We start from the raw sequence: 7,839 nt of genomic DNA on the forward strand, positions 1-7,839 counted from the left end.
GAGAAGGTGAGAGCCAAACATCCGACTCCAAACGAGGAGAATAAGAGCAGCAAGGACAAGCTGGACATCATTACATTAGAACAAGTGACTCGAACCAGTTAGTTGTGAGAACATTTACATTTTATGCACAGATTTCAATTCGTTTTGAGTGAGATGAAACCAGTGTCATGGACCGATATCCTCAGAAACCACAAGTCAGATATCAAAACAGAGCTAAAGACAACACAGAAACATTTCCACATAGATGGTATTGAAGATGCCATGAGTGTTTATGTTTCTAGTTTTCAGGAATAAGCCAAATGATGATTTAGCATGAATGAAATTAACCAGTCTGTGGTCAAATTCATACGTCATAGTTCTGGCTCTTTGACTCATATGAGCTACTGATTTAGTTTTATACAACTTAGTATTGACTTTTATGTCACTGAGTATATTTGCGATTTCTGGTTTATGTTCTTAGGTTACCTTTGTCTTCATCTATGTGTCCTTCTCTCCCTCGCTATATGTGTGTGTCTTCCTTGCTCTCCAGCTCCTAGTCGTGTCCTATTTTTCTGTCTCCCTCTTTTTTTCCCATGCTTCCCCTTTTTTGTTTCCTTCCTTGTCTCCCTTCTATGTCTTTTTAGGGCTGGGTACCATCACTGATTTCTAGAATCGACTCAATTCCGATTCACAAGGTCCCGAATCGATTCTATCCACAATTCAATTCGATTTATTAAACCCCCCAAAATATGACTATCCAAAGTTGGGACCAGGAAGCAGAGTTGCAGTCTTCCACGCCTCTCTGCAGCTTCTCTCCTCCTGCTATCCCCCCCAAAAACCCGTCTCCATAGAGACTGTGTCAGCTCCCAAACAGACAAAAAAACAAACTAAAAACCAGCAATAAACAATTTAAACATAAAAAATCAGAAAGAAAGAACAATACAGTATCCACATCTGAACCAAAGAGTAAAACAGTTAAATGTGGATTATTAAATATTAGGTCTCTCTCCTCCAAGTCTCTGTTAGTACATGACTTAATAATTGATCAACAAATCGATTTACTCTGCCTTACAGAAACCTGGTTGCAGCAGGATGATTATGTTAGTTTAAATGAATCAACACCCCCGACTCATTCTAACTACCAGAAACCTTGAAGCACAGGCCGAGGGGGCGGTGTGGCAGCAATTTTTCACACCAGCCTATTAATTAACGAAAGACCAAGACAGACTTTTAATTCATTTGAAAGCCTGATGTTTAGCCTTGTCCACCCCAGCTGTAAAACTCAGAAACCAGTCTTACTTGTTATCATCTATCGTCCACCTGGGCCTTACACAGAGTTTCTCTCTGATTTCTCAGACTTTTTATCTGATTTAGTGCTCAGCTCAGATAAAATCATTATTGTGGGTGACTTTAACATCCATGTAGATGCTAAAAATGACAGCCTCAACATCGCATTTAATCTGTTATTAGACTCAATTGGCTTCTCTCAAAATGTAAAAGAACCCACCCACCACTTTAATCACACTCTAGATCTTGTTTTAACATATGGCATAGAAACTGAACATTTAACAGTGTTTCCTGAAAACCCTCTGCTGTCTGATCATTTCCTGATAACATTTACATTTACAATAATTGATTACACAGCAGTGGAGAGTAGACTTCATCACAGTCGATGTCTTTCTGAAAGTGCTGTAACTAAGTTTAAGAATATAATCCACCCACTGTTATCATCTTCAATGCCCTGTACCAACATAGAGCAGAGCAGCTATCTGAACGCTACTCCAACAGAGGTCGATTATCTTGTTAATAATTTTACCTCCTAACTACGTACGACTCTGGATACTATAGCGCCTGTGAAAACTAAGGTCTCAAATCAGAAGTACCTGACTCCGTGGTATAATTCTCAAACACGTAGCCTAAAGCAGATAACTCGTAAGCTGGAGAGGAAATGGCGTGTCACAAATTTAGAGGATCATCATTTAGCCTGGAGAAATAGTTTGCTGCTTTATAAGAAAGCCCTCCATAAAGCCAGAACATCTTACTATTCGTCACTGATTGAAGAAAATAAGAACAACCCCAGGTTTCTCTTCAGCACTGTAGCCAGGCTGACAAAAGTCAGAGCTCTACTGAGCCAACAATCCCTTTAACGTTAACTAGTAATGACTTCATGAACTTCTTCACAAATAAAATTTTTATCATTAGAGAAAAATTACCAATAATCATCCCACAGATGTAATATTATCTACAGCTACTTTTAGTACCATCAATGTTAAGTTAGACTCTTTTTCTCCAATTGATCTTTCTGAGTTAACTTCAATAATTAATTCCTCCAAACCATCAACGTGTCTTTTAGACCCCATTCCTACAAAACTGCTCAAAGAAGTCCTGCCATTAATTAATTCATCAATCTTAAATATGATCAACCTATCTCTAATAATCGACTATGTTCCACAGGCCTTCAAGGTGGCTGTAGTTAAACCTTTACTTAAAAAGCCATCTCTAGACCCAGCAGTCTTAGCTAATTATAGGCCAATCTCCAACCTTCCTTTCATATCAAAAATCCTTGAAAGAGTAGTTGTCAAACAGCTAACAGATCATCTGCAGAGGAATGGCTTATTTGAAGAGTTTCAGTCAGGTTTCAGAGCCTGTTAAGAGAAAACTCAGGAGGAAAGAAAGACAGACTCAGACATGTAGATCCACATGGGCAATGTCTCCGCAGAGACACGCGCCGAGACATCGGTTCTCTCTTTATTTATAGACAGCTCTTAAGTAGCACATTTCAGGGCGCCACCCCTTGTGAGTACAAAACAACTCCTTACAAGGTGATAAGCATAAAGCATATACGTTCAAACTGTCACAACAGGAACTGGTCAAGCTTATCTCAGCAAACTCAGCAAGAGTGAGGTTTCCTGTGGCAGTTTCCTCATGCAAGCTTTTGTCAAAACACAATGTATGCAGGAGTTTTAAATGAAGCTAAACAACTAGGGATTTTTAACTACAATAGAGCAAAATACATATAAAAATCCTTTAACATTCCCTCCTGTTTTGGCTCATTTAAACACGTTTCACACTTTATTTCAGAACATGTTCTCTTGCTCCTAGCATTTTCAAATATGTCATCATTATGTGTTACTTATATTGCAATCTAGCTTTACAGGTCGTCTTTGAGATTTTCTTCTTACACATAAACATTTTCGTCTTCAACGTTATCCTCACTATTACTCAGATCGTTTTTGTCATCCATTGGTACAAAAACATAAGCTGTCAATGATGTGGAAATCATTTTAGAAATCATCTTCCTGAGACATGGGAGAACACATGTAGAAAACACACAGAACAGTGTAAGCAGGAGTCCTATGAGTATTAAACCTTCAACGCATCTGTCATGTTGCTAGAATGTATGTTATCAGGTATGTAAGTGCAACAGGTGGTGTTGAAAAGTACACATAGTCCTCCTTTCTCAGCTAGTACAATATCGAGTGCTACTTGGTGTTGCATGACCATTATTCGCAGGGCATCTATCTCCTCGTTCTGCTGGTCATTGATTCGGCATGATGCATTGAGGAATAGTCCAAACCGGTAGTTCAATGTCTCGATCCTCAGCGCATTTTTTCCTGTGCCCACCCACAGAAAGAGTGAGTGCAGCACTTTCTGTCCTGTAGTCCAAAGCTTGAATTCCTGTGGGACGTCAGAGCCCCATATTGGGTCATGTGCTTTTAGAGCTGATAAGCTGGTGGACCTTTTCCTTCTTGCGTATGACTGGTTGTCGGTGGTTATCTTGAATGTGTGATCGGATATGAAGATTGGAGCACACGTACCTGTCCAGTTCTTAGGGAGAGTGAAATAGGCACGCTGACCACATAGCCAGGCCATTCCCTGCACCCAATAGGTGCCATTAGAAGCGTCCATTGTTCTTTACTGGTGCTGTGTCAAATCCGGGCGGAGCCATAGAAGACATGCTGTGACTAGCACAGCAAGAGTAAGTGCTGCAAGGGACAGATTCCTCATGTCGACCTGGCGCACCTGACCCCTCTGATAAGTAGACTAAAGGCAAGAAGAAAAGGGCAGGATATACCCAATCAGCCCTTCCTCCACCTTTCAGATTACCAGAGAGTAGGGGCGTCGGTGTCTCTTAGTCTAAGCTCTCACTCACTTTCTTACAGTGGCTCTGATGAATCCAAGATAGTCTTTCAGCAATCTTGCATGCAGTAGGTGTTGTTAAGAGCACCTGGTATGGCTCTTCCCAATGGGGTGAGCTCCAATTTTTCCTCTGGAGTACCCTTATCAGGATCCAATCACCTGGCTTCAACCTGCAAGATACTGGAGAAGAGTCACACGGCAATTTGTTGTTTAACACAATTTCTGTATTTTCTAGTAGCTTTGCCATCCACTCTGCTAGAGTGGTCTTTCTAGCTGATTTGTTTACTGGTTCACTCAGTATTGGTAGTGGGAAAGGTCTTCCATGAATTATTTCGAATGGCGTCAATTTTTGTAAGCCTTGTGTTAATCTCATCCACATTTTCACTAGACCTATACATTCAGGCCATGGTTTCCCTGTCTCTTCCATGCACTTTCTCAATTTTTGCTTGATAGTGCCATTTGTTCTTTCCACTAGCCCTGCACTTTGTGGGTGGTAGGCACAGTGATTTTTTATACTAAATCCCAATGCTTCGGAGACCTTGCTAATTACATCATTTACAAAATGTGTTCCATTGTCTGATCTTATTAGGGACGGTATGCCATATGTTGGAACAAAATGGTTACATAGGCTTTTTGCTACAGAGATTGCGTCTGTCTTTTTTACAGGATAAATTTCTGGCCATTTTGAGAACACATCTATGATCACTAAGGCGTATTTTGAACCTTGGCTTTCATTTAGCTCAATAAAATCCATGTGATTGGTATGAAATGGATGTGGTGGAGTAGGGAAATGACCTCTCTTTGGTCTTAAGTTCCCTTGAGTGTTATGCTTTTGACAGATCATGCATGTTCTTATAAATGCTTTTGCCGAAGTTTCAAAATTTAATGTATAGAAGTGTTTTTAACTAATTAAATATACTCCCTCCTGTTGACACATGAGTAACTCCATGTGTCACAAGAGCTACCGTTTTTTGTAAAGACTTCGGTAGTATTGGTTTCCCATCACATATCATCAGATCATTCTGTAGAATTGCTCCGCACCTCAACCATTTCTTTTGCTCTAGCAATGGCGCCGATTTTTGTTCATCTTTTAAAACATCCAGTGGAATTTGCATGGAGGTGTCAAACACCAGTGTGTCCACTTTTTGTTTCGCAGCTGCTTTAGCTGCTTCGTCTGCAAAAGTATTTCCTTTAGTTATGTCTGACATGTCTGTTGATGTGCAGCACATTTGCATAAGGCTAGTTGTTTTGGTAAGGTAATTACATCTAGTAAGGTTTACAGAACATTTCCATGTTGTACTGGGCGTCCAGTAGATGTAATCATTCCTCTTTTCGGCCTAATTTTGCAAAGTGATGCACTGCTGAAAAAACATACTGACTGTCCGTGTGTCTCTCTGTCTGCTTTCTTGACACAGCTCCTTTTTTGGGCATATAGTTCCTGTTACACACACGATTTCCTGTCACAGACACACCACAGGCACACATATTTCCTGTTTCTGCAGACTAATCGAACTCTTTGTCGAACTTTCCATATAGCGACAATAAGTGTCCAACATTTGAGAGTTGTCTCACATGTGTCAGGTAAGACAAATTGGCTTAGATTTAAAATTAAAGTCACTGCATGGGGCACTTTGGTGATTAAAGTGCGCCCTAAAACAATGTCAGCTGACTTTTTACTGCCTCTGCTGCGGCCATGCAGGTTTGCACACATGTGGGCAGGCCTGACACAACAGAGTCCAATTTACAGAAGTAAAATGCAAGCAGGCGTTGTTTTTCTCCAAATGCCTGTGTTAAAACTGCTTTCATGTAACCTGCACTTCCATCTACGTGTAGAAAGGCCATTTCCAAGTTACTGAATGCTTCTTCTTTTTTTTTTTTTTAGATACAGCACTACATATTTTCTTAAGGCATTTTGGACAATTTCTATTTCGTTTTAAAATAATTCATATATCTCATACATGTTACATATGTCAAACTTCTAAGTTGGGAAAAACTTTGCATTGCTTACAGCTCATAGCTCACAGCTCTAAAACTAGGCATCGGTAAATCATGTGCCTAATCATTTCTTGTCACTGTGATCCACAAGTATGATCACAAATTTGTTCCCAAACCAACAAAATAATCAAACAAAAACAAAAACAAATTGCTAATGGCATGAACGCTTTACACTCATGAGTTGGGACACAAAAGAAAAAGAAAAAAAAACTGCTGTCAGAAACAAAGCAGAAGTGTGAAGAAAAACTGACCTCACAGGCTGCTCCATGTGTAAGCTTTTAATATCATGCAGCTTCTGCACTTAAAAAACAAAAAAAATTAATACAAAATAAAGAGTGTGTAACTTGCAGGGTTTTAATAGTTTTGCAATTTTCATTAGTTTTTATTTTTATTTCGTTTTGACTTCAGATTTTCAATTTTATATTCGTTTTAATTAGTTTTTACCAATTGTTTGCTAGTTTAGTTTAGTTTTTATTTTTTGGAAAATCCTTAGTTTCAGTTTAGTTTTGATTAGTTTCAGTTATAGTTTTAGTTGTGTTTGCAATAAAGTGTAACAAAATCCCAGTTTCATCATATCAGTCATTCTCTTCTGCTTATCCTTAGGTATGTTGCTATTCCAGCTACCATACCCTACACCCTGGACAGGTCGCCTGTCTGTCGCAGGGCTAACACGCAGAGACAGACAACTCACATTCCCAGCTATGGGTTCTTTAAATAAATAAATAAAGGCAGATGAACAACCATTGATACCAGGCAACTATAAAATGTATATCTTGGCCCCAATGAGACTATTAACTCTTGCAGCACCGGGTGTTAAGGCAATTGACTCACACAGTTATGTAGATATCCCAGTCCTGTTGTCTCGGGATGCATCACGCTGCCTTGCCTGGTGTTAGCTTCTGTTTCTGGGGATGAGGGTTGGGCGTGCTCCCTTACCTTCTCCAGGTAAGCTAGGTTAGTCTTCTTGTGCGAGCTTTTCAAGTGCACTTTAAGGTTTGTGGGATTTCTTTCCTTTTAGAAATGTCCCTCATAATTTGTCTCTTTCCACTACAAGACACTTGCTTTATCCAAAACACAGTCATATTCAAAGTATTACTGGACTTGTAATAAAAGCTTAATTGGGTGCCCATATGTTTAAACCTCTAAATGCAATATCAATATTAATAATTAATGGAATAGTAATCATGATCATAAAAAATAGCAGCAAATAATAGCAGCATAATATCTTTAATAATATAATAATATCAAAGAACTTTTCTTCTCTTCTTCACGTTTAATTTTTTCCTTTTTATTTTTTGTGACACGTATTTCTTCTTTGAGTATAAATTCTAATTTAATCATAGCTTCTTCGGTACATTCTCCCGTCCATTCGGTTTTAGGTAATTTACTTTTATTCCTCCATCTTTTAACACTTATTTTTCCTGGCCCGGGGCATCTTTTTTCCATAAATAGCTCATCTTTTGTTAATTTCCCATTTCTGTATTTAATTACTATTTTATTATTAATAAGTTTATTTATTTAATCACTTGTTATTCTTTTATTTTATATAGTTTTATACACAAAGTACAACAAATACAGTTTTCAATCCCTTGGCATGCTCGACTCGGGAGGGGGTGGTCACATGCCCTTCTACTTCTGCTAAACAGAAGCGATGTGACTTTTATGAGATAAAACTCAACCCCTTTCCTTTGTCGCCAAGTCGTGAACTGAAAACTGTGACACAGA

The sequence above is a fragment of the Oreochromis aureus genome, linkage group 3 (genome assembly GCF_013358895.1).
Source record: "Oreochromis aureus strain Israel breed Guangdong linkage group 3, ZZ_aureus, whole genome shotgun sequence".
In the NCBI taxonomy this organism is placed as follows: Eukaryota; Metazoa; Chordata; class Actinopteri; order Cichliformes; family Cichlidae; genus Oreochromis; species Oreochromis aureus.